This window comes from Odocoileus virginianus, chromosome 26 (genome assembly GCF_023699985.2).
Source record: "Odocoileus virginianus isolate 20LAN1187 ecotype Illinois chromosome 26, Ovbor_1.2, whole genome shotgun sequence".
Classification (NCBI taxonomy): Eukaryota; Metazoa; Chordata; class Mammalia; order Artiodactyla; family Cervidae; genus Odocoileus; species Odocoileus virginianus.
The window spans coordinates 22,713,126-22,740,004 of record NC_069699.1 but is presented as its reverse complement, the minus strand read 5'-3'; the positions used below and the strand labels follow the sequence as shown (position 1 = coordinate 22,740,004).

Genomic DNA, 26,879 nt, shown 5'->3' with positions numbered 1-26,879 from the left:
CTCAATCACAACCAAAACCAATATTTTCATCACTTGAAAAATTCCCTGATACCCAATTGCAATTAATCTCTCTCCACCTCAGCCTTAAGCAAGCATTCTTTGTTTTCTGTCATTATCAAATTGATGTGGCTTTCCCTGAATATCTTTCTTAATAGCATACCATTTTCTAGATTAATCTAACTAATAAGTATTAGCAAATTTTGTCTTTTTAGTGCTAACAAGTATTACATTTGTGAAAGTAGCACATTATCTAATCCATTAATCTTCTGATAAACATTTGTGTGGTTTCCAACTTTTGCCTATTAGAAATAATTGCTCTGAATCTTCACTGAACACCTTTGTGTGGACATATGCTTTTATTTTTTTTCCTTTGAGAAAATACACAGGAGTAGAGTTTCTTGGTAATAATATTTTAAGAAACTGCCAAATTGCTTTTCAAAGTAGTTTTAACACTTTAAACTCTTAGCAACCCAGGTGTAAGAATTTCAGTTGACTCACATCCTCAAAAACGCTTTGGTATTTTCACTGTTCTGCATTTTAGCCTTTCTAATTGGTGAAAAGTGAAAGTCCCTCAGTCGTGTCTGACTCTTTGTGACCCCATGTACTATACAGTCTGTGGAATTCTCCAGGCCAGAATACTGGAGTAGTCTAGGGGATCTTCCCAACCCAGGAATCGAATTGGGGTCTCCTGCATTGCAGGCAGGTTCTCCACCAGCTGAGCTACCAGGGAAGCCCTGTGTAGTGGTATTTCACTGTCATTTTCATTTGCATTTTCCTGATGAATGACGCTGGGCACCTTTTTTTATGTGCTTAAAAGTTATTCACATATCTTTGGTGAAATGTCTGTTTATATATTTTTAAATTGTTTTAGTTGGTGTTCTTCTTGTTATTGAGTTCTTTAAATTAAAATTAAAATTCCTTAATGATATCTTTCAAAGATCATTTTCCATTTTGATGAAGGCCAATATTTTATCTTTCTCTATGTTTTGTGCTATTGCATTTAAATGTGTACGTATGTGTGTCCTAAGAAATATTTTCCTACCCCAATAACTTGCATATTTTCTTCTAGAAGTTTCAAAGTTTTACTTTTAGGTTTGTGATCCATTTCAAATTTTATGTTTAGGTTTGTGATTCATTTTCCTGGTGTGTGTTTAGTGAGTTAAGATTAATTTATTCCAAATTCCAAACAAATATCCATTTGTTTAAATACTGTTTCTTAAATATGACATTTTAATCATAATTATCTTGGAAACTTTGTCTAAAATCAATTGATCCTGTAAGTGTAGTTCTATTTTTTTTTTGTTTTTTTAGTGTAGTTCTATTTTTAAATATTTTTTTATGTTCTATTGAAGTGTTCTGCCAAAACTACACTGCTGTGATCACTTTAGGAGAGTAGTAAGTGTTAAAATCAGAAAAAACAACTTCCATTTTGCTCTTTATCTTTTTGATTTTCTTTTTAATAGCTATTTTCATTCTAGTAAATTTTATTGTCATGACTGCCACAAGAAAACCAGCTGAGATTTTGATTAGAATTATTTCAAATCTAAAGACCTGTTTATAGATAATTGACTTGTTAAAAATATTTTCTCATCCATGAACATGGTATATTTCTTTTTTTATTTAAGTCTTAGTTTATTTCTCTCTGTACTTCACTGTAGTGTAGTTTTTAGTGTACAGACCTTAGTTTAAAGATTTGATGCCTCAGTGACTAAAGAATAAGAATATGAGAAGTGAAGTAAAAGTTGCTCAGTCATGTCTGACTCTTCGCGACCGCATGAACTGTCCATGGAATTCTCCAGGCCAGAATACTGGAGTAGGTAGCCTTTCCTTTCTCCAGGGGATCTTCCCAACTCAGGGATCAAACCCAGTCTTTTGCATTGCAGGCGAATTCTTTACCAGCTGAGCCACAAGAATATGAGAAGATCCCAGCAAATGTTTCTAAGAAGGAACAGCTAGTGAGATATGGAGCAGTAGGGAGAAAATGCCAATTAAATTGGATTCAAGATAGAAAGTAAAAGGGTGACTGGAAGATCATGAGTATAGCCAATTCTTTCAAGGTACTTGACTGTAAGAAGAGGCAGGAAAATGATAGAGGTAGGTGGAAGACAATGTGACATCTGAAAGACTGTTGATTTTTTAATCTCCATGCTGTAATGACACAGAAGAGGGGGAGAATTGGTGATTCTGAAGAGGGGGACAAGTAGCTGGAAGAATGTCTGGAATACATAAGAGAGCACATTAACCAGGGCATAGTGGGGGACCTGGCTTGGGTAAGGAGCATGGCTCACTCAGGAACGCGGAAGTGAAGGCAGCGTCTATGGTCACAGGGGCAGATATGTGACTGAAGGCAGCAGGAGGAACTCCTAGAGCTGTCTTCTGATTGTTACTCCCTTCTCAGGGACATAGAAAGCAAAGCAATTAGCTATCTTTGAATATGGGGCAGAGGTATTAAAGATTTCAGTCAAGGGGCATCTTTTAAATTAAATGAATTCCTCTTGATGGAAAAACCCTCTATATTATGACTATTTTTCTCATATATCCTAAGAAAAATTCAGCATATTGGCATTTTTATAAGTGAATAATATGTTGATTTCAAAAGAGAGATGCCTCTAAATTTTAAAAAAAAAAATGTAGAGGTTCAGTTAAGGCAATTATCATCCCTATAAAATACTTCTTCCATTTTGCTTCTTCACAAATTGGAAGAATAGTACAGTCCATTTTGATTAACCTAGTGTTATGAAGCATTAACTCCTCTCTTAAGCCTCCCAGGATGGTAATTAGACCCCATGTAGAAATGAGGTATATGACTGACATTTTTTACAGAAGAATGTGATCATAGAAATCCATAAAATGTAGTCATAACATGCAGTCACAGAAACCTTTTGGCTTATCGGATAAAGACAAACTGAGTCTGAAAGATACCCATATTCGATTTGTGGATTTCGTTTTCCCAGAATCCACATACTTGAAGATATTAAAAGTGAATTTCTTTTTATTACAACATGAAAATAAGTGCAAGCAATTTTTCTGCTCTCATGTTGAGTCATGTGTGTATGTGTTGGTATCTCTGCATTCAGATGGTCTCTTTCTTATTTTCATTCAACAAGCTGTTACTCCCTTCAAAACCAATGGCAAAGCCCTACATATTAAAAAGTTTCGCTGAAAAGTTGGTTGCAAAACACAAATAACATTCTTTTCCTTACAGAGCTGTTTTGCAAAGTCATACACAGTGGCTCTTGGACTCAAAGATTATATGTGTGTTACCTGGGAGAGCAGCTCTATGCTTTTGGATGTCACTTCATGTGCTTACCTATCTTTTAGAAGCCTCGTGCACCAATTAAAAAAAAAAAAAAAGGTTTAGAAAGGTTTCAGTGACAGTGCATAAGATCCTTTGATTTTATTTCCCTTTTCTCTTCTCCCTAACTAGTGGCAGAAGTTACAGGCACGCTTCAGAAAGCTTACGTTTGAATACAGTCTAAATCAGGGCAGACCCTTGACCGGCTTAATCTTCACTTGCAAATGACAATGCAGTGAAACCAGAGGAAGAAAAAAAAAATTACTTCTTTTCCGGTTGGAAGCCTAATAAGTAGTTAGCCTGACCCAGTTTTCATTAAGAGATTTTCTGATGACCCAACAGGAGTGACTATCTCTAGTCAAAAAAAAGGGGGAGGGTGAATTTAATCTTTCATGCCACTGGAATGGCAGCTGCTCTTAGTATTCTCTGATTCTGTGAGGGATGACAAAGATAGAGCTGGCTTTTCAATGCAGGGAGAATTTTCCTTTTGAATATTCCAAACGGGAGATTTGCACATGTGCCTCAAGAACTAATTGTCTAGGTTCCGTCAGGAATGAAGCAGTAGAGAAGCGTATTTTATGCTTAAGACCAGAGAGGAGCCACGCAGTATTCAGTGGATAAAAGGCTTGCGGTCCCAGCTGGGAAAAAGAGTCCCATTATCTCCCAGCTGCATAGACGTTCCATACGGCTTGGTTCTGCCTGGATGCACAGCATGCCTGGCTGAGAGCTTGAAACAGAGTTCTGCAGAAAAAACTGTAAAGATCCCGAGACGTTTCCCTGGTAAGATCTGTAAGTACAAAATTGTGCTGTCTGCTGCAATGAGAACATTGTTGGGCAAGCTGCAGCTTTTCTTCCTTTCAATGTCTTTGTATTAGCATAACAGGTAAAAGCTTGGGTTGGGGGAGAAGTCACTGCTTTATTTATGCTTTATTTATGTTTCCATGATGCTGATGCTTAAAATGCATTTATTCCTGTGAAAGAAAATGTATTGAACCTGTATTCGGAAGAGCTTAGGATCAAACCAGGGAAAGAGACTACAGGTATATTTTTCAGTGTTGCACTAGTCTTTGCTGCAGTAAAACTAATGGGCAAGACGGGATGACAGTGCTAATTCTAGTACTTTCAGATGGCTTTACGCCCTTTCTGTACCGGCAAATGGAAGCTGTGATTGCTAATTTTTTTCATCAGAGGGTAAAGGGGTGGGGTTTACAGTGTCCAACGGATGATTTAAAGGAATGTTTAGGAAAAGTTTCCTTGGGGAGGGTTTCGGTTAGGGAAGCAAAGTAAGACTGGAGGTCACATGAGCTTGCAAAATTCATCCGGTATTTTGCCACTTATGTAGCTTCTAGATAATAGTTTCTGGAGTTGCCATTTATTACAGTTAGGCTTGTCAGTATTAAGGTATGTATAATACTTTATGGAAAGTTTCAAAAGTTGATGACTTGGGAACAAAACTTTTAAGAGCTCTGAGATTAGCCACATATAACCCGTTATGTTAATGGAATACTGCCAACATTGGGAGTTTGGGGGAAAATTGAAATTCATAGTTTTGCTTCTCCAATTGTAAACTACTTATGTTTAAATAATCAGCATCCTGACTATGTCCTCTGAGAAACATTCACAGAATGACTAAATAGAAGTTATACCAAGAGGAAAAATAGGGAGAACAGTAGAATTACACAGAATCAATTTGGAAAACGAGGTATTCATAATCTTATCTACAGTGGCAATGTTTTTCAGAGATCTTTGTAAAAAAAGAAGCCATATGTTGATACTGAATTGCTTGTTTTGAACAATTTTCATTTGCCTGATGGGTTTGTTTATCATCTTTTTTATTCTTGTTTTTAAAGGCTTTACTGATTTATGTGTATTGTATTTTATAAGAAAAAAAGATATTTAAGCACACTCTCCCTTTCCTCTCCCTTCTCTCATACATGTAAACCTACACAAATTCACAAAACAAACAGACACATACAAAAATACTGACATGATTTGTATAACAAACAGAAATACAGAGCTATTTCATCTTTGATGCTTCAGTGATTTTTTAAAAGAAACATCATGGCTATGCAGTCCAAAGACTATAAAAATATAAATCTGCAAACTTTTATGTAAGGCCTTATATGAGGTTATATAAATGCATAACTTATCACATCTTATAAAAAAAAAATCCCATCAACTACAGTGCATGACTTCCTTTGAGCATTTCTAGTGAAGTTCCAGAATACTTTTTTTTTAATTCTCCATGTAAATTTTCTTAATGAAAACAAATTTAAATTATCATTTAGCAGATTGTTACACATTTGGTCCAAACTTAGTGAAGGAGGAAGGTTATGACTTTTAAGCAAATAATATTTGCTTATTATACACTTATGTATTTATTTTAACATATTAGAATACAGTAGCATACAGTATATTTGTTAAAAATAACTCAAGCGAAACCTAAAAGTTTGAAAAAGAACTCTCAACACCCATAATAACAATTATAAATTTAAAGACTATCATTGGAGATACCCAATGTTGATTCATTGAGTAAGAAAGACTTCAGTAAGAATGACTTCTTACCATATATTTATTTTTTATATTTTTACAAATAAGTATTTACATAATATCATCAATGGTGATGATGATAGATATACAGATAGATAGTTGACAGATAGATCCATAGACAGACATTCTTTTAAAAAGACATGATCTTACCCTACTCTGACAAAGGTATTGAATTTAATTTTAGATTTGGACGAAGCAGGGAAAAAAGAAAGCTGATATAAAACTAAAAAAGATGACAAAATTACAGGTATTTATTTCTTTCCAAGAGAAAGATTAGTTCCAGAAAAAATCACCTTACAGTTAAGAACAACAATTATAAAATTATTAATAGTTTGAAGTCATTTTTAGAATGCAGGTTTAAATATTAAACTATCTCTTATAAGTCCCTGTTGTGATAAAGAAATTAGCACATGGATTTTATCTCTCTTACACATATCACCCGAATTTTAATTATAGTATCAGTTTTATATTACTGAGATTTATAGTATTTATATCCTGGCTTAATTCCTACAGTCTTCATTTGGATTTATTTCAAGTTTGAAAAGATTTAGTCCTTACCAGTTGCTCAATTTATCATTCCTGTATTCTTTACTTTGAGTCATTTCTTGGGTTGCTAGAGTTCATTTTTAGCCCTCCATCAAAGAAACTGTCATAGATGCTGTATTTTCTGTGTGCTTAGATAGAATGTTTCTTCCATTTGCTTTAAACATGGAAGACAAGTTATCTTTCTTGAATCAGATTTATTTTTTTCCTTCAGACATTTGTAAATATTTATAAACAATGCTGAGGACACTTCCCGTATTGAATTTTGCTGTCCAATAGTTTTTAGATATATTTGAAGTTTTCATCCTTGTATATAACTTTCTTTTATTGTGATGGATGGCCACCTGATTCTTGTTTGTTTGGTTGGTTGTTTTTGCCAGAATATGTTCTGAAGTTGGTCAGTCTTCTTCAATTGGCTTGGGGATGGTGTACCCCACTGATTTGAGATTATTTTATTTCAGTTTTTTATTGTCACACTATGTATTTGATGTTTTTTCCCCAGAGAATGTGGAGATTGTTTTTATATTACTTCTTTTTCTTCAGGAACACCAATTATGGGCATGTTGGGTCTCACGTGTCTGTCTTCAACATCTATTATCTTATCCAAATTATTTTTAATTTTATACATTTTTCAGTTCACTTTGATTTTCTTTTAAAAAATATACGCAAAAGATACTAACTCTATGTAAAGTAACTGTCTAAGTACATCCTCCAAACTGGGGCTGATTCTTCTTGAGATTGACATTTTTTATCTGCACTTCCCCCTTCTTCACCCCTTTGATCTTTTTCTTTTAAAACAGGCAGAGATCTAGGCATAGGCAGAATAGAGATGATAATTAAGGCACTGAGACAATTTTGTATGATACTATAGTGGCAGAAACATGTCATTATATATTTGTCATAATCCTAAGGATGTACAACAAGAATCAACCCTAGTATGAACTATGAATTTTGAATGATAGTAATGTAACAGTGTAAGTTAAACAATTGCAACAAATTATAGAACCATGTATCACTATGGTAGCATACTTTGCTTCTAGGGGAGGCTGTTCAAGTGTGTGGGGGTAGGAAATAGGAGGTATCAGGTTTAGAGGCAAACTGCATCCTCCTAAAAGTAAGAGAAGGAGAAGGTAATTATCACTTTATCCTGATGCACCTTCCCTTAAGTCTATTTTTTATTTATTTTTTTTTTTAGCAGTGATGAAAATGTGTTTTAGAGTCTGTTTTGGGATACTGTCTATTCACATTTTTCATTGAAGACAGGCAGTTTTTTGCTTTGTTTTCTATCCTACCATCACCACTATATTTTTCTTTCTTTTTTGTTGTTTATGTTAAGTAAGAGAGGAATAGAAATCTCTTTGATAAGCTTTAAGTAAAAATCTTTCAGTTTGGAAAAATTCTTTTAAATGGAAATTTCATTAGAAAATTAAATTATTCTCATTATTCATATTGACAAGAGTTGTTTTAGTTAAAATTGAGTTTGTGTGCACTGTGTATTCTAGTATTAAATACTTATTATAGTCAAGGCCTAATACAGGACAAACTAGAGGGAGAAAAAAATAAAACCACAGAGTCAAGGCCATTCTTTTGATCTTCTATTAGTCTTTCATGAGGGAGTCAATGGCCTACTTACCTATCTTGTAATGAATCCTAAGATAATTTACAGTGAATTTGGGTCCTAGTAACATGAATCAAAATTAGCTCTCTCAAATATTTAATGGCAGTAGAGTGGGTATAAAACTGAAGCATAATCAGTTTCCAATTAAATGAATAAATGAATGAAATTACTTAGATATTGATATTTTTAAAGAGGCAATAAAAGGATCATGTATTCTATGAAGTAACAAAATGAATGTTCTTACTGGTAAAACATGTTCCAGTTAAGTCACATTCTCTGCATGGGTCTAAAGTGATAAGCAGGATCCTGATGGCAGGCCACTCGAGCTGAAGTGCCACCCATCATCTATATACCTGCTCTTCTCTACATCCAGCACAGAGTAGCCTTGTGGTCTTAGGTGAGTTACTTAGCCTCTCTATACCTTGGTTTCCCCATCACTAACGGAAAGAAAAATACTTCGTAGTATTAGCAAGAGGATTAAATGGGTTAATATGTGAAAATATCTTGGAAGAAAGCCTTGAAATTAATAGGCACTCTTTATAGTAGTTTTTTAATCATTTTTATCTTAGTATCACTACTATAACATTTGTATAAAAAGCTTCAGGATTAATTGAGAAGCAATAATATAAAACAATGAAAATAATGAAATTACAATTATCATCTAATCAATTATATTGGTTATTTAGTAGAAAGGTAAATTTGGAGGTATAAATCACAGATACAAAAATGGAGGTTAAGGAACACTGAGAGAAGCTTTAGAGATGCTGGCCCTCAGATCCACATAGCTTAAAAACAGAAGTGATATTTCTGCATACACCAATCAGACCTGATCTAGAGTAAGAATTTATTTAATTTTCTGATTATAAATGCAATACACTTTTTAAAAAAGCACTTAAAGCAAAACACACACACACACACACACACAAAGCCATAATTCCTTTCACCAAAGAAAGCCATGGCAAGATGCTTATGCATTTCTTTCCTGTTGTTACTAAGAATTTTCTTCTATATTTAAAAAGAAATTAAAATTTTAATGTTCTAAAAAAATAACGCATACACCTGGAAACAACAGGAAACATTCTAGACTAAAAAATACCTCCCTGCACCCTTCCAGTCCCACTTTCCAGAGATGATTTCAGCAGTTCATTACATTTATTGTTTACTGCCTTTTATTGATCAATTATTCTTTATACATTTTTACTATCTTAAAAATTGGATACTCTCTTTACTGCATTTCAGTAAAAATTAATGCCCTAACATAATATATAACTTTATATTTTCTAAAATAACTGAAGATAATATATCTGTCCTCTCACCAACAGGATAATGACTTGTTTAAATTTTCCCCAAGATATTTTACCTATCTTAGTACCTTACCTGTTTTCAGTTTATTTTTAAACCGTTTCCAAAATTTTTTTCAATGTTTACTGAGATATATGACATGTTTTTCTGACATTTATTTACTACATCTTCTAGCTACATACATGCATTTCGTGGATTCATTTCCTGTATACTAAAGATCATTTGCAGCTGATTCTAGAAACAGTACTAAGCTCTCTTAAAATTTATGTCTGAGAAAATTACTTTTTTCCTTTATCTACAATAATTGTATAGCTGGTTACTGTACTTGATATTGATCGATATCTGATATTTTTCTCTCAACCATTTTTGCATATTCTGTCTGATGACTTTCTGGAATATAATTTTTTGCTCATGAAAAGACTGTTTCTAGTCTAATTATGACTCTGAAGATATGTGTCTTTAACTCTTGTAGATTTTAGGAAATTTTCCTTGCATCGATGTCTTTGAGTTTACCACAGTAGTGTACGTACGTAGGTGTGAACTTTTTAAAAATATATTTCACTTAGGACTCCACCAGCTCTTAAATCTGTTTTTTCTCAGTTCTGAAAAATCCTCAGCTACTCTATATTTAATATTTCTTCCCTTCCATCTCTCTATTTTTTCCTTCAGGATACTCATTAATTATTTGATTCTTCTATTCTTCTGTGTCTTATTTTATATGTTTTTATATTTTCCATTTTTGTGTCGTATTCTTTGTGATTTCCTCAGATCTATACTTCATATATTTCTTTTCAGCAAAAGAAATTTTAATTAATTAACTTATTTTGGGCTGTGCTAGGTCTTCATTGCTGTGTGGGCTGCTGCTTTAGTTGTGGTGAGTAAAGGATGCTCTCTAGTTACGGTGCATGGGCTTCCCATTGCAGGGGCTTCTCCTGTTGCAGAGCATAGACTCTAGGCACGTGGGCCTCAGTAGATGCCCACACGGACTGAGTAGGGATGTGAAACACACAGGCTGAGTAGTTGTGGTACGCAGGCTTAGTTGCTCAGCGACATGTGAGATCTTCCCAACTCAGGGGTTGAACCCATGTCTCCTGCATTGGCAGGAAGATTCTTTATCACTGAACCTGCCGGGAAACTCTCAGAAAATATTTTTAGATTTCTATTATTTCTATTTTTTTTAATTGTCTTACTATTCTGTTTGTGACCAACAGTTTCTCTTTCATTCTTTAGCTCCAAAAATTTAACTAAGCTTATTTCAAAATTGAATTTTGTTTGTTTGACTAGTTTTAACTTTTAGAGGCAAATTATTCCATTACTGGTGTCTGCTGCACCTCGCTCATGGTGGCCCATTCGTTATCCATTTACGATTTCCTTTTAGGACAAATTCACCTTCAGCAGATGTTGCTTTCCATCTACGGGGCCAGCATTATGTAAGTTGAAGACGTTTCTCTGTAACATTGCCTCACTTTTGCCTCTAGAGTGGCTCTATAATTTCTTCCTGTCTTAGACTACTTTCTGTGTTAACTTTTTGGCCTAAAATTACCTCATCATGCAAATGGGATAAATTTGAGCCCTACCACCAAGTGGGTCACAAACTTGGTGTTCTGGTTACCTATGAGAGAATCTTTTTCTACCAGAAAAGCACAAGCTTTCAAGATTCCCTATTTCATGCAGGATCCATTTTACCTTGGGTTATTTTGGCTTTACCACTTCCTCACCAGTCTACATTTGAGTTTTCTCTTCATTTTTGGTCCCCTGAGCATTTTTTATTGACAACTTCAGTTTTATATATATATGTGTGCATATATATTGGAGAAGGCAATGGCACCCCACTCCAGTAGTCTTGCCTGGAGAATCCCATGGACGGAGGAGTCTGGTAGGCTGCAGACCATGGGGTCGCTAAGAGTTGGACATGACTGAGCGACTTCCCTTTCACTTTCTACTTTCATGCACTGGAGAAGGAAATGGCAACCCACTCCAGTGTTCTTGCCTGGAGGATCCCAGGGACGGGGGAGGCTGGTGGGCTGCCATCTATGGGGTCACACAGAGTCGGCCATGACTGCAGTGACTTAGCAGCAGCATGCACACACACACACACATATATATTATATATATATATATAATATATATATAATATGTATTTGCTTTAAAAGTATATTGTACTTAGAGAGCATTTTATGTGCCTGTGGTGGAAATGATACCATTCTCATTATATTGCATAATATCATATGCTTTCATGTTGGCTGGATTTTTCCTCATATTTTCTGTCTTTTAGAAAGTCATCAAATTTTCTGGCTTGCTGGTAGTTTTTTATGATACTTTTATTATTTCATATATATCTTTTGCTATGTTTTGGATCAGTTCTATGGTATGTTAGGAATGGAGGCATACACTCATTCCAAAATATTAATCTGAAAGTTGATTCTGAAATTTAAAAAGATTTTTTTTTTTTTTACAGAAATGAAAGATTACTTTCCTTAATTTTTCAGTAGTTCCTAGGTCCTCACATTATCTAATAAGGAATGGATAATGCTAAAAAGAATCCACCTGAAATGTGGGAGACGTGGGTTTGATCCCTGGGTTGGGAAGATCCCCAGGAGAAGGGCATGGCAACCTACTTCAGTATTCTTGCCTGGAGACCCCCGTGGACAGAGGAGCCTGGCTGGGTATAGTCCATGGGGCCAGGGTGAGACAGAACTGAGCAACTAAACACAGCACACGGAATCGACTGTATGGTGTTTCCACCGGTTCCACAGATATTAATTTAACTTACTGAAATGCCTGGTTCAGTCCAAAAGGGAAGTTCATTCAACGAGAAAATACACTAAGTGACACTCTAGAATTTAGTTAGAATATGTGAAAGTTTGTGTATTCTTTGAGAGTAGTTGTTATATTAATTCTTTAATGATGAGCAAATTCTTAAAATGTAGAAGCCATTATTTAAAATGGTTTTTAGCAGAGCAATTTCTAATGATACAGTAAAGCTGAGGGGCTAAACAGATCATTCTTTAAGGTGAGTTCTGCTGATTGGAAGTGAAGATACTGGATTGGATGGATCTTAAAAGTTTTTTTTTTTTTAAGTCTCCTTTTAAAGCAGCAAGGAGAAACTCAAATATGATGTATTTCAAAGTTTCTAGTAATTTCTCAGTCTTGTGTATAAAAAGCCATTATGGACACTTTACTTTCAAAGCTTTTATTCATTTATTATTTCAAAATTTAATTTATTTTACTTCTTTCACATTTGCATGACTAACAGGGCTGTATAAGAAACTGTATAGAGGCTTTTATAGAATCTTTGCAAGTATCAGGAGTGTATTATAGTTGTTGGAATGGAGCTCTTAGCCAAAGAACATAATTTTTCTCTCTGGCATCTGTCAAATTCCTCCAATCAGTAAAGAGTAGCAAATAAAAGAAGTCAGAAACCAGATATGTTTCTACTTTTCTATTGACTATTATAAAAGTAAATTAAGATATCCTGAAAGTTTTATTGAGATGAAAAGCTTACAACTACTCAAGGATTGACAGAAGTGATTTCCCCCCAAACATGTAACATTAAGATGTTTTCTAGGTATTTAATCTTGTTAGCAAATTCTTAGAAGTAGAAGTGAAGTCGTTCAGTCGTGTCCGACTCTGTGACCCCATGGACTGTAGTCTACAAGGTTCCTCTGTCCATGGAATTTTCCAGGCAAGAGTACTGGAGTGGGTTGCCATTTCCTTCTCCAGGGGATCTTCCCCACCCAGGGATCAAACCCAGGTCTCCCGCATTGCAGGCAGACGCTTTACCTTCTGAGCCACCAGGGAAGCCCCTGGTGGGCTTCTTAAACATGCTCAATTGTGAATCTGTGGTGCTCACAGGTATGTTGCTTCCGACATTGCCATATATATATAAATGAACACAGAAGTGTGTATGTAAGAGTCATAATAAAATTAAATTCTCTTAAAATAATACACTTTTTTCAGAGATGCTAACGTTATTATTGTTTTGTGTCAATGATGTCTATACAGATTGCTTCCCGTCAAGCTATAGGGAGAGCACTTTGATGGGGAAAGCTCTGTCTTGGTTGACTGTACTCTAGTTTCATCTATTGTTATAAGATGTTCAGAGTGATAGAAGCAGTTTTCTTATAGAAAGAGAGAGAATGGAATTTTAAAGAAAAATAATCCATTTGCCCCGTGTGGCTCAACATAGAGAACCAGAGAGAAGTTTTCATACATTTACACATACATGTCCATCATTTGCACAATACTTGAGACAATTTCTGTTACCATTAGTGGTTTCTACACTTAAAAGGTAAAAGTCATTTTTCACACAGAAACAAGGAACAGAAAAATCATTATATGCCACTGATATTTCAAACTTATAAATATATCTTTGGATGTCCTAAAGTATATTTTTAAAGAGTTTTAGCTTCTTTTCTTTCATGCCTTTATTTGTATATGATATTATTTCAATTTATCCAAAAATTCTGGTTAATCCAGATCAATAATTTTAAATAATTATAATATTGACTACATCATAATTCAATAAAATGTACTGATAATGCAATAGTAAAAGAAATTTTTAAGTTTAATTAAATAACATTTCAGAACACTAAAATTTTTCAATATTTTCTTTTCAAATTATTGAAAATATATGATGCATAAATTTACAATTATTGTCTTATAGACATAGTCACTTTGTTTTCATGGAAGTTTGGACCATATTTTAGTTTTTTATGATTTATTGTGGTTTTGCTCTCCCCAGTGTCTAAGTTCCTAAAAGCTTGGGCCCTGACTTGTCCCTCTTTGTATATTCACTGCCTGGTTCATTGACAATAATTTTTACTAATGTGTTAATCCCACAAATACTGACTGAATCCTTACTATGTGATTGATGCTATTTCAGGCACTGGAGTACAACTATGAACAGGACAGAGAAGAGTCCTGCTATTGTGGAATTAAAATTCTAATATATGTTCTTGAATTCAATTAAATACTTACCTCTACCTGTTGGGAGGAGTTAACATGATTAATTTTATATCTTACTTGAGAAATAAGCACTAGAATTTTATAAAATATTTAATTCCAAAATAATTTTTAAGGAAATAATAACTTTACGCAGTGAGAAACAGAAAAACACTACATAAAAAAGAATGCAGATTTGTTTGGAATAATAATTATCCCTCTATTATCGTATATAGTGATTTATTCTAAGCTATCCAGTTGATTCATAAGCTATCTGAAAAATGTTGATTAACAACAAATAGCATCTCATTTTATATACATGTTCACATAATTTTTTAATATCATGTCAACTCTTTTACCTGAATGTTGCTCATTTTCATCAAATAAATGATACTTGTGGACTCACTATCATGATGACATATGTTCAAAATTTGCAAACTACATTAAATTCTTAAAACTTCAGTAAATTAGTCTATATAGCAGTGGAGGAAACTGAAAACAAACAGAATATCTCTTTTTAACCTCTTTTTTACCGATAATGAGAATTATACATATTTATTATACAAAATTTGGAAATGCAGAAAAATATGTATTACTCATTATCCTGCATCTTTTCAGTTATCTTGTGTGTGTGTGTGTGTGTGTGTGTGTTGTGTGTGTGTGTGTGTGTGTGTGTGTGTGTGTGTAAGATACAACATTGGGATGGATCTATGTGTTCTGTTTTTAACTGGTTTTCAGTCATTAACACATTGTATACATTTTGAGTATCATAAATAGTCTCCTAAATTTGAAGGATATCCCACCAGATGGGGATGCCATAAGTTTACTCAAAACAGCAAACTGTCATTAGATATTTAGCTTTTTCTATCTATTTACTACTTATAAAAATGCTGTGGTGTGTATATCCTTGTACCTGGATCTTTCACACATGTCTGATTATTCCTTAAAAATAAATTTCTAGTATTATAATGTCAATGTCAAATGATACGCCAAAGTACACTATTTTGAAGATGTCACTGTGTTTACTACTAAATTGTGCTTTAAGAAGACAATTTCCTTGGTACTTCCAAGTAGATGAATTCCCATTGCCCGCATACTTATAAACAATACATGTTATTAATTGTAAATGCTCTCTGATTCAGTGGCAAAACAACCCACAAATAAAATTTATTTCAATATTTCTGTAACTCACCTTTTTTCATAAATGCAGGCAAATATTTCATGGTGTATCTGTGCCTATTGTTAAGGTCAGCCTATATTCTTGGTCAATTTTTTCCATTGGGATTTTTTTTCCTATGCTCTAGAAATGCATCATACAAGGAAATGACCCTGAATTTTCATACATACACGTCAAGCTTTTTTCAAAGTTTATATGTTTACCTCATTGCATTTTAAGTGTGAAACCTTGTAAAATGTATGAAATACACTCTAAACCTACAGTTTCTATATATTCACAGTGATACCTGGATTGGATTTCACATATTTGGAGGAACTGAATTGAGTTAATGTTTCCAAATGTACTTTTAAACTATATGTGATACAAAATTATTGTTTTGTCTTATAAAATGAAATCACTGTTTGACCTAGATTATTCATCAGATCACAAAAAGTCTAAATCAATAAGTTTGAAGTCTCTTAAGGATAGGAACTATGCCTTCAATTTTTAGTTCTAGTACCTAGCACAGTATTTGTCATGTGGTGGATGCTCAATAAATGCTCGTTTAATGAATGAAGATTCTAAATATACCAAAGAAACATAAATTCAAATACATCTGTGCTCATTTCAAGTATGCTTTTAGAATGTCATCTAAATCTAATGGTGTAAAAAATAGTACATATTAAAATGATAATTAATGTTAAACTTAAATTTATATCTCTGCCCTTGGCAACCATGGTAATCCGCTCCATGATGAAGCAATCAGAAAATTTAAACCATTATTTATTACAACACTACAAACTGTGTTTGCTCTGTTTTTGGAGTTGATGTATGTCATGAATTTTACGGAGATTTGAAATAAAATGGTGACTCAAAAGTACATACAGGTAATAGGAAATAGATTTCAGGGTAAAATATGTAATTGTAAAGATCTCTAGATGCATAAACAATTACAGAGAAAGAGTTACATGTGAGGTATGTAATAATTTCTTGATCTTCAGTTATCTAAAAATATTATGAGATACATAATTTTTGTCTCCAGATGCTCAGTAGAAGAATTTCTTATTTTTCTGTTAACCTGCATTTAACTTAGTATAGCTTGCTATGTCCATATGGGGTTCTATCTTAATTTGGAGAAAAATAATGAAGTATTTGGCTTTGCCAAATAGCACTTTGGGCATAGTTTTTGTGTGTGATTTAGACCTGCAAATATTCATACTTTGTTTGGTATATTGAATGAAAAAGATAAAAGCCATCAGAAAAACATGTTTTACTTCTAGTCCAGAATCATAGTATTCATAAATTAGGATATGCTGCAGGAACAAACAATCCCTAAATCATTTTTTTTAACAAGAGCTCATTTTATTCAATGATGTACAGTCAGTAGATGTCAAAGCAATCCACTTTGAATAAAGCAACATAGACACAAACAAGAAATCAAATATCATTGTATGCATATTACTGAATCCTGTCTTCACTTGTTTTTTGTTTGTCTTCTAGCTTTTTTCAGATATAATTGATACATTATGTAAGTTTAAGGTATACAACATCAGGTTTTGATATATGTATCCTGACAATCCTCAATGTGCATGGCTCAACTTACAATTTTCTGACTCTATGATGTTGAGAAAGTGATATGCATTCAGTAGAAACTGTACTTGGAATTATGAATTTTTATCTTTTCCTCAGGCTAATGGATGCAGTATAATCTCTCTTGATGCCAGGCAACAGTGAGCTGCAATTCCCTGTCTGCCAGGCAATTACAAGGGTAAACAACTGATACACAAACCACCACTGTGTATTTCTACTTTTAGTATAGTATTCAATAAATTACATGATGTTTGATAGGTTAGGTATATAAAATGTTTTTTGACTTGTATTTTCAACTTATGTTGGATTTATCAGGATGTAACCCCACTGGAAATTGAGCAAGGTCTGTATATTGCAAAATGATTACTGCAGTAAACTTAGTTAACATATTCATCATCTTACATAGTCACCTTATTTTATGGGGAGAACTTGTGAGATCTACTCTCTTAGCAACTTTCAATTATACAATACAATATTATTAATTATATTCACTATGCATGCATTACATTCCAAGAACTTATTCATTTTATATCTGGAAGTTTGCACCCTTGGACTACCTTTACCCACTTCCCCCATATTTACTCATGTCTGGCAACTACCAGTCTGTTCTGTTTCTATGGATTTGGTTTTTCTAGATTCTACATGTAAGTAAAATTATATAGTATTTGTCTTCTCTCTGGCTCAGTTCACTTAGCATAATGCTCTCAAAGTTCATCCATGTTATCATAAATGGGAGGATTTCTTTCTTTTTTATGGATGAAAAATATGCTGGATGCAGTGTGTGTGTGCTCAGCCATGTCTGACTCTTTGCAACTGCATGGACTGTAGCCCACAAGGCTCCTCTGTCCATGAGATTCTCCAGGCAAGAATACTGGAGTGGGTTGCCATTTCCTCCTGCAGGGCAAATTCCTGACCCAGGGATCAAATTTGCATTTCTGGCAACTCCTGCAGTGGTAAGTGGATCCTTTACCATTAGTGCCACCAGTTCAGTTCAGCTCAGTTGCTCAGTTGTGTCTGACTCTTTTCAACCCACTAGCCCCACCATTCACACCCAAAATAGGGTCCATAGGGTCACAGTCACACACGACTAAAGTGACTTAGCACACACACATATCCTCAAGACAGTGATTTCATTTCTTTCAGATATATACCCAGAATGACTGCCTGGATCATATAGAAGCTCTGTCTTTAATTTTGTGAGAAACCTCCATACTGTTCTCAATAATGATTGTAACAATGTATAATCTCACCAACAAGGCACAAGGGAAATGTAAGTAAAATTGTCAGTTGTGTCTGACTCTTTGTGACCCCATGGACTGTAGCCTGCCAGACTCCTCTGTCCATGGGGTTTTCCCAAGCAAGAATATGACAGTGGGTAGCCATTCCCTTCTTCAGGGGATCTACCTGACCCAGGTAGACCCAGGAGACCCAGGCCTCCTGAATTGCAGGCAAATTATTTACCATCTGAGTGACCAGGGACTCCCACACAAGGGAAACGACATCTAACTCTCTAACTAAGATTTCTGTGCACCCATCTCTGAGGAAACTATCCTCCATGAGAAAACTAAGTGCTAAAATTTCACGTGAACATGTGCTTCCACAAGCACTTTGCTTTCAGAAAAGAGAATTCTAGAGTCTTGCAGTGACATTTAAGTGCTTCTACCCAGAAGTGATACATGTACTTGCATTCACACTTCATTGACTAAAGCAGATCACTCAGGAGAGTGAAAAAGTGAAATTGCTTGTGCACCTGACAAGAGGACGATGAGAAATATTGCTGGTGACAGACAACACTATCTACCACTGTGAGTTTGCTAACAAAAAACATTTTACTTGGCCATTTTGCTAATGAATAAATTCACTTCACTTCAGTTGTGTCAACTGGTCTCAATACCTTGATAACTTTTTTCTTTTGTTTTATTAGAAATTCATTTTCACTCTTCGTACCTATTAAAAAGTAATACCTATCAACATTTTTATCTGCTGTGCATTAAGTAATCACCTCATTCACTGATCCATTCATGCAGTAATTATTTATCATCTATTCCCCATATGCAAGACTCTGCTTGGAGTATTAGGGCTTGGAGAAACGTTCCTTGTACTCATGAATCTTAGAGCATTTGGAGAAGATATATTTGAATTAAATTGTCACTTAAAGTAGCACTTGTGCTAAATGCCCAGGAGAAGAGGCCCATGGTGCTGTAAGAAGATGACATGACAAAATAGGAAAAGCCAGTGAAGACTTTTATGGGGAGTGCTGATTGTTGGATGTGAAGGAAGACGTTTATGTAGAAGGAAGAGGAGATGAGCAGAGCAAGAATGAGGAACTGAAGAAGGCAAGATTCAGATCCAGAAGGACCAGAGGTCCAGGAGCCAGAAGAGGCTAGAGAAGTAGAAGAGAACCTGACCTAGGGTTTTACAGCTCATGTTAGGGCTTTGGATTTTCTTCCTTAGAAGATAGAGGAGCTATTGAGGATTATTAATGAAATAATACCACCAGACTAGGCACTCAAGTAGTTTTCAGTACCATGTGAGAAACTTTCTCTTTCACTATTCAAATATTTAGCATCAGGACAATACAGAAATTTTAAAGGAATGGCAAAGGCAACAGAGAAATTAACCACCTATTCAGAGTTTCCTCTCCTTTGATGACAAAGCAAAATCTGTTTTAAACTTCACAAACCCTCAAATTTTGTTATTTGTTCCTTACGTTGACTTTTCCATGCAATAGTCATTTGAAACACTGGGGGCAGGCGAAAGTAAAAGAACAGTTTACTAATTTTTAAAGTGTAAGTAAGTTCAAAGTGGAAAGTATATAAAATATTAATACAGAAAACTAAAATCAAAAATAATATTTTCTTCCAAAAAATACTCCTAAATTTTCCCTAAATTTTTATGTTTTAAGGATAACAAGATTTCTAATATATCCATTCTAAGCTAAAATTATATTCAAAATATACAGAGGTGTAAAATGTCACCATAATCACATCACTTCCTGTATATATGTACCCACCCTCCCATCAAGAAATGATGTTTGTTTCTTTCCCTTTAATTCTGTTCTGGACTCAAAACTTGTCTTGACCCAAAGTGGAAGTGAAATTATGCCAACTCTTGGTCCCTAAGGGACCATGCAGTTTCTAGTAATACTTTGATATTCTTAGAACCTAAATACCATGTATTAATTCTTGTATCTGTGAAAGGAAGAGGTCTACTGAGTCCCTGTAGACACACCACACAAAGAGAGAGGAAATGCAGGCTAGTCAGGTCGGAGTCTGTACCAAGAAGGAAAGAAGGTTTCTTGGATCTTCTAGTCCATTTGCGATATGATAGAGCCAAGGAACTATCCAGTGAACTCATAAGGTTTTGAGAAATAATAAATTGTTGCCTTAACTACCAATTTTTGAGGTGGTTTTTTAGAGAGTATTCAAGAATTGGAACAGGCAAAATTACCTGGTAAGTTTTTAAAAGAAAAAATGCTACGAAGAGCCTCCAAGTCCCATTTTGCACATTCAGTTCAGTTCAGTTCAGTTGCTCAGTCATGTCCAACTCTTTGAGACCCAGTGGACTGCAGCACGCCAGGCTTTGCTGTCCATCACCAACTCCCAGAGCTTACTCAAACTCATGTCCATTGAGTTGGTGATGCCATCTAACCATCTCATCCTCTGTCGTTCCCTTCTCCACCTGCCTTCAATCTCTCCCAGCACCAAGGTCTTTTCCAATGAGTCAGTTCTTCATATCAGGTGGCTAAACTATTGGAGTTTCAGCTTCAGCATCAGTCCTTCAAGTGAGTATTCAGGACTGATTTCCTTTAGGATGGACTGGTTGGATCTCCTTGCAGTAAGTACTCTCAAGAGTCTTCTCCAACACCACAGTTCAAAAGCATCAATTCTTCAGCACTCAGCTCTTTATAGTCCAACTCTCACATGCATACATGACTACTGGAAAAGCCATAGCTTTGATTAGATGGACCTTTGTTGACAAAGTAATGTCTCTGCTTTTTAATATGCTGTCTAGGTTGGTCATAGCTTTTCTTCTAAGGAGCAACCATCTTTTAATTTCGTGGCTGCAGTCACCACAGGCAGTGATTTTGGAGCCCCAAAAAATAAAGTCTGTCACTATTTCCATTGTTTCCCCATCTATTTGCCATGAAGTGATGGGACTGGATGCAATGATCTTAGTTTTCTGAATGTTGAGTTTTAAGCCAGTGTTTTCACTCTCTTCTTTCACTTTCATCAAGAGGCTCTTTAGTTTGCACGTTGCACACTGCACATTGCAAACCTTTAATTTATGCATCCCTGTGAAAAATATACCAAGACTCATATGGCACAAGCCTAGCTCTAAAAGTTGTGTTTGGTTAATTTTGAATAAAGTCCTTAAAATTATAAATTGATGTCAAAGCAGGGAAATAAAAATTTAGGCAAAAATATCTTTGTTATATTCATTTCACCTCAGAGTGTATTATAGGCACAGAATTTATTAGAATCTCAACCAAGATGAAATTATAAGACTTACGTGCTGATTTTGGCCTTTGATGGGAATAAAATAAAGCAGGTTCACAGATACCTATATACTTAGAGTCAAGAATATATATGACTTCTCTTCATTCTTGTAAATCTTTATAAATTTCTTAAGTGATTTTTCTAATACACTGTGGACTTAAGTGTTATTATATATCAAGTTATAAATATTGCTGATTTCTAATCAACAATTAGATGGGATGTCATATATTTCTCCAACAATTAGATGGGATGACGTCCAAGTGATGTCATATATTTCTCCTGGCTCATGGTTAACCAAAACAGTTCAGTGACGAATATATAACTAAAGCAAAATATATATATATACATATATATATATGTATATATGTATATATATATATACATTTAACCATGATAGTTACAATGAAGGTTGCCATATAAATTTTTGCTTTGTAGCATAATTATTCTCTTGTTAGCATATATATTTCTGGTCAGTAATAATAATAAAACAACACTGAAATTCTCACTGTCATAATATTAGTAGATAAAGAAACTCAATTGACCAGATGGATAAACAAGTACCTTTCCCATGAAAGCCAGAGAACTGACCATCAAATATGTTATATGCTTTAAAATGATAATTTTTGCATATCCATTTCCCTAAAAGTTGCATTGTTCATTTGAAGACTAAATGTTAAATTGATTCAATTTTCTCTATAATTATGAGATGAGTTCATATTTATTCACATCAAATTCAAGAACATTCATTTGCAGTTGCCATTCATGTAGATGTCAAAAATGCCACTTTTTGTTGTGTATATTGTGAGAGGGCAAAATAAATAACCTTTCCTGCTTAAAATTAGATTGCTTTTTAAATGTGTTATTAATCATCTTCTAGGCACCAAAATATCAAAATGAAATGGTCCAGAATTTTATATTTTCGAGAGTGATAAATGGCCGAGTGAGTTAGCAGTATTTGACCATACTTCCAGGTGTGTTGGAGAATTTCTGAAGATGATGCATTTCTCTATTCTATCACCTTTCAGTTCTTATGTTAAGTGCTAATTTGTATAAATAGCAGGATTTCAGAGTTGTGACCCTCAAAGACAGACATCTCTATAAAAGTTTTGGTCCAGCCACATGAGAATAATGTGAAATGGATAAGGAATTAGTTGAACTGCAAAGAGTTCACTGAAAGGAGTTAACTGTACCCTGGGTGAAGGATTACAAAATGAATCATTCAGGGCTATTTAAGAGTGTAACTAGTACTATTAAAAATTTACCTCTATCTGAAGGATTTAAGCTTACAGTCTTCAGTTATTATAGTAAATTTAATTACAACTATATCATAACAGTACAATTACAAGATCATGTCTCTTATGTGCATTATGCAGAAAATCACCTGAGACATAGTTAGTGCCTCGCACTTATTTCCTATTCTCAATTTTCTGCCCTCCAAAAGTTTTAATTCATTTGAGGTGGTTAAATTCCTTGGAGATTAAATGTCTTTTAACACAAAGATGTTTTAGAATGAAATATAGAGATACTGGGGCTTCCCAGGTGGCACTAGTGGTAAAGAACCTACCAGGCAATGCAGGAGATGCAAGAGATGCGGGTTCTCCCTGGACCGGGAAGATCCCCTTGAATAAGAAATGGCAACCCTATCCAGTGTTCTTGCCTGGAAAATTCCATGGGAGCTAGCAGGTTACAGTCTATGGGGGCCACAAAGAATTAGACACGACTGTGTGACTAAGTAGCCGCAGCATAGAGATAATGACATAAATCAAACCCATGGTATTAGTACCTTGGAGTTTAGTTTAAGGCAAGTTTATGGTCATTAGTACTACTGTGTGTTGATGTACAAAGGGCCTATAATTCCTCAGACTCTAAGGAATCCCTGCACAATTAAGACTCATGGCTGCACTTTTAAGTTTGTAATCAAATAACTGATTTTAGACAGATCAGTTTAAGTTGAAAATAAATGTAAATTAACTAATTTAAAACATTTTAAAATGTTTAAAGGAAAATTAAGATTTACTATTTTATGAGGGTAATGTACAACATTTAAATACTTGAAATGATTTTCCTTGTTAGGGTCCTCAAGTTGATTGGTTAGGACTTTGAAACACTTGAGGGAACAAAATATTTAATTTTATAAATTCAATTTAAAATATTTGAGAACACTGAAATAAACTCAGTTGTCAATGGTCTTGATTGTTTAAGTATGTTTAATCTACTCAACTTGAAATAATTGAAAATGAATCATGGCAAAAGTAAGAACTTTTCTTATTTTACTAAGATTATGCATAAATTTATAAGCCATACAAATTAAGCCTATGATTTTAAGAGAAAAACAACATTTACATTTAAAACTCTAATAAACTGGGTATAATTCTACAAGCCCCAATGAACACTGAGATTCTGAATTCTATGGAGATGGAGCGACTTGCCCAAGATTGCAGAGCAAACACTGAGACTCAGATTTTAGCACGAAAATCCAGTGACAGTCATTTCTATATTCACTCTCTAAGGGGAAACTCAGCTGTTTGTAGATTTGTGCAAAATTTTAGAGTAAAATAGTGTAATGCTCTGAAATAGTCTGTGATCTTTTATTGCTAATTTTCTGGTTTAAAACCTACCAAAACCAAAAGGATATAGAACCTATATATACTATATTTCTAAGTAGTCAAAATAATGTAAGTAAGGTATAATGTATCATCATTTTTTCTTCTCTCCCCAGTTTAAAAAATAAGTTCATCTTTGTGGGTGTGATTTTTTAACTCTAAACAGCAGTTGTTCTGCTGTTGTTGACTTTTTCAAACAGTATAGTTATTTTGAGTCTATATTTACACTGTATTCTTATTTAGGATACATAATTCATTTTACATCATTTATTGCCTCTGAACAGATTTTAAAAAAGGAACTGAGCAATATCTTTTAAAATGATATCATGTTTTTTATTCTCCTCTTTTTTAACAGGTTTGATGATGATCCTCAGAGGTAAATCTAAGTGCAAAACAAATAGACTCCTATTTGTATTTATATATACATAACACTTTGGATACAGATTTTTGAAAAAGGAATTACAGATTCCATTTTTCAATGCCTTCTCTTGCTCTGTTTTTTAATTGTAATTTTTAAGTGTTTAATTATTTTCATATATTTCTTCTTCATAAATGTGTCTTATAACTTTTCACAGGTTAGATCAATTTTAACCTATCTATGGATGTTATTTTTAAACTGTTGTCTAGTATTGGAGCACTTATTTGTTAGCTGTTGTGTTACGCTTAAATATTTCTCATGGCCAAAGTTGTGCTAGACCAGTGTCCTTCTTAAAGAAAAGTGCTCTGTGTTTTCTACATCTGACATTTACATCAGAGACATTCAAAAAGCAGTGAACCAGGTCTTATGAAAGAGACAGAAGGATCATCATTTAAAATACTGATGTCAGAAAAACAGAATTGCTTTTTGATTTAGGATATGTAAATATTCACTCTTATTGAAAGACTGACTTTAAAACATGTCTAATCTTGCTAAACAATAGAAAAAACATAGAAGAAACTTTAAAAAAAAAAAAAAGAAAGAAAAGAAACCACATAAAGCAGACATAACATCAGGGGGAAAGTAGGTACTTTCTACATCATTGTCAAAAACCAAAAATTGCTTCTTGATTTAGGACACCATAAATGCATAGAGGGGTTTGAGTGGCTGGAAGAAAGCAATATCATCCATTGTTCCTTGAATGGTGGACTTTGCACATGCTCTAACCTTTGAACATTTCTAAAACAGTCTCTCTCAAAGCTGGCAAATTTGGAAAAAAGAAATTCCTTTTATAGATGAATCATTTTATAGGTGATGGATCTTATAATGAACCCCTTAAGAGTTTCATTTAATATTCAACTACCCTGACCTGAATATTTCTATCTTCCCCTCTAAGTCAGTACTTCAGGAAAATATGGTGAGCAGACTGACAGTGCTGTCAGGATTGTGATTGAGACGAAGCTGCAACTATGAACGATGTGAAATGCAAGTCCTCCTAGGTCCTGACCCAGCATGTATCTGGTTTCACAACCTCTGCTTCATCCGTCAGTCATTAGAAGATGTGAGATTCTTAGTCCAGTGACAGAAACTTCCTTTTCTCTTGGTCTATCAGAAAGGGTTGGTTTGGTTTAGTTGCTAAGTCGTGTCCGACCCTTGTGACCCCGTGGACTGTAGCCCATGAGGTTCCTCTGTCCATGGGATTCTCCATGCAATACTGGAGTGAGTTGCCATTTCCTTCTCCATCAGAAGGGGTAGGAGTTAAGATTTCAAGTTGGGAGTCTGGCCCATCTGCATTTTAATACTGGCTTACTAGCTGGTTGAACTGGGATATACATTTTAACATCTCTCAGCTTCAGTTTTGTCACTTGTAAAACTGGGAAATAATATCTCTCATGACTGTTTGGAGAATTAATTGATATTAATGAATCTAAAAGTCTTAACACAATGCCTGACACAGAGTAATCATACAGTGAATTTCTAGTAGTATAGTATCATTATATTCATTATGAATAAAGAAATACCATAGATGGTATAGGAAAAGTGTCACCCCCTGAGGATGTATAGTAACCCCATAAGGCTTTTGGCCAATACCAATTACAAGTGCAAGACATTTAGATCAAATTAGCATTAATAATAGCAGATATAGATACCCATTTTACATAGTTCTAGGCATTTTCCTCATTCTTTACTTAGGCTAATACATTTTTTTCTCATAAAAACCTGAGAAGGAGTGATATCACTCCACATTTTACAGATAAGTAAATTTACAGACAAGTAAATTAAGACCCAGAAAGTTAAGTTGTTCAGTCTCAACCAGACATTCAATAGTGGAGCCAGAATTCAAAGCTGGATAGTTTTTGGTCAAAATCAGTATGTTTTACAACCATACTCTCCATTCCCAAACTGAAAATCAAGGCACCACAGTGAATTCACAGAGGCTTCATGGGATGCAATTAAATATTCCAGAGAAGCACAGTGAGGCTTGACATCTGTCAGCTACTGACTGGAATACTACTTTGAGGTAGTTTTATCCCAACATTATATTTCATTACTTGCTTTTGCTATCATATGATTGTTGAAGTTGGGTTTCCATTGGTGGTTGTTTATTAAAATTAAATACTGTGTGAAATATCAGTGTGGAATAGGAAATCAGGCTGGGCACATTTATTCTAAGATTTGAGAAGTTGTGCTCTGCCTAACAGAAGCATATTTGCCATAAGTAAAAGTGGTTATTTAAGAAGGAAATAAAACAGCATATTTTCTATCATTGCAGGCATATCTTAGAGATATTGCAAGATCAGTTCCAGACTAACACAATAAAGCAAATATTGCAATAAAATGAATCACATAAACTTTTTGGTT

At 34.3% G+C, this 26,879-nt stretch overlaps 1 protein-coding gene across 1 annotated transcript in view; it reads left to right on the top strand.

The window, feature by feature from the left end:
- The first annotated feature begins 3,550 nt into the window (after nucleotides 1-3,550).
- Nucleotides 3,551-26,879, top strand: part of CNTN6 (contactin 6) — a 310,426-nt gene continuing 287,097 nt past the window's right edge. The window contains 1 exon segment of the mRNA XM_070455653.1: nucleotides 3,551-4,084. The gene's annotated coding sequence lies outside the window, so the exon portion shown is untranslated.